This window comes from Priapulus caudatus, unplaced genomic scaffold (assembly GCF_000485595.1).
Source record: "Priapulus caudatus unplaced genomic scaffold, Priapulus_caudatus-5.0.1 Scaffold1859, whole genome shotgun sequence".
NCBI lineage: Eukaryota > Metazoa > Priapulida > Priapulimorpha > Priapulimorphida > Priapulidae > Priapulus > Priapulus caudatus.
In genome coordinates, this window is record NW_014578920.1 from 26516 (window position 1) to 28284 (window position 1769).

At 40.1% G+C, this 1769-nt stretch overlaps 2 long non-coding RNA genes across 2 annotated transcripts in view; one reads left to right on the plus strand and one right to left on the minus strand.

Moving 5' to 3' along the window:
* LOC106817773 overlaps positions 1–1769 on the plus strand; it is a 9722-nt gene that overhangs the window by 3597 nt on the left and 4356 nt on the right. The window lies entirely within an intron of this gene.
* Positions 927–1769, minus strand: part of LOC106817774 — a 9630-nt gene continuing 8787 nt past the window's right edge. Inside the window, exon 2 of the long non-coding RNA XR_001395102.1 lies at positions 927–1036. This is a non-coding gene — a long non-coding RNA (uncharacterized LOC106817774). The remainder of the gene's footprint in view (positions 1037–1769) is intronic.

The following is a 1769-nucleotide window of genomic DNA, read 5'->3' on the forward strand; positions in this document are numbered from 1 at the left end:
AGCTGTATAAGCGCGCGCGCGCGCGTGCGTGCGTTCATTTTTGTTGCGCGTGCATGTGTGCGTGCGAGCGTGCGTACATTTTGTTGCGCGCGCATGTGTGCGTGCGTGCGTGCGTACTTTTTGTTGCGCGTGCATGTGTGCGTGCGAGCGTGCGTACATTTTGTTGCGCGTGCATGTGTGCGTGCGTGCGTGCGTACTTTTTGTTGCGCGTGCATGTGTGCGTGCTGGTGTTTGCGAAGACGTACTATACGTGCATCGATCTCCGCGTGTGCGTGCGCGCATGCATGTTTCCACACTCTCTTGTTTGCTCTATTCATACCTGCCTGACTATGTGTAGCACATGTTCCTGTTCATATTCCTATTTCCCTCGTCCCACTCACTATACGTAGTACATATCCGATAACCTATTGCCAGGTAACATACATATTAAAGTAGAGCTTTTAGGATCAGCAGAGCATCAAGTATCCTCTAAACTTTAGGAAGTAGTGTTTTACTTCCGTAGTTTTGTATTATGATGTAAATACAAATATTTTATATGGCCGATAAGTATATATATAAACATACATACGTAGATAACTCCAAGACACATAGTCGGTGCGCGTTATTTTAGCGGTTATTATATGATTAGAAATATATTCAAGCTTATTTAACATCTATTAGTGTTTATGGATTATTATTATTATTATTATTAGTGTTATGATGCATTATGAAATGCTTACCGCTTATGGTAGTCGAAACAATAGTAAAGCATATTTTGCTTTTTCCCATCTTTCTTTGTCTCTCTGCCTCTTTCTTCCTCGCCCCTCTCGATCTCTCTTGTTTACATTCTATCACTGTCTCTGCACTTCTTTCTCTCTCACGAGCGAATTTTTTTCGTTATCGTGACAGCAATATCCGCAATCTTGCAAGAAACAGACAAACACTCGTTTTACAATCGCAATATAGTTTCTTTGCACGCAGTTTTGTACTTACGTCTACGAATATAGAAAACTCGGCGAATGTGAACCGTACACATACAGGTTTCATTGCGAATTACCTCAAGGATAATATACCGCATTAAACAAAAATGGCATGAAACGCAAATGACGTCACCGGCTCGGAATGAAGCGTGTTTGATACCGATCGCCGAAACAAATAGAAGAACATCGATATTTTTTTAATTTCATAACAAAATTCTTACGTTATATTTCTTTCGATATAAGCATTCACAATTCGTTAGGATAAATCTCAGCCATCATGGTCCAAGAATCCCGTGTGTTAAAAAAATGAGATTCTGATAACTTTCTCCCACTCCGCCTATATTTATAGTTTTCTTAACGCCGATTGCTGCCAAAACTTCTTCTATTAACATTTTGCCATTCGAATACCAACAACGAGCTCTTGCTCATTGTCATCATGTGTAACGAACATCATGTGTAAATTGCCACAACGCGCGTATAATCGTTAAAAGATTATGCTAAAAAAATTAGATGAATTATAAAACCCTGCCGTATCAAAACGGGAAAAATATTTACAGAGTGATTATAGAGTATTACACTTTCACAGCTAGAAGGCCGACTTCGCGTTACGTAGCCACTGCTGCCGCCTGCCTCATTGCCATCACAACTAGTGTGATAGGTATAATCACATACATTTCTAAACACTGTGTACGGTACAGTATCACGAAACAGGGTCGGCACACATCTGTGCGTCCTATTCAACAACACTAACCATGTAAAACTTATTGGTGGTTATGACAGATCTCCTCTAGTTAAAACGCATTATATATA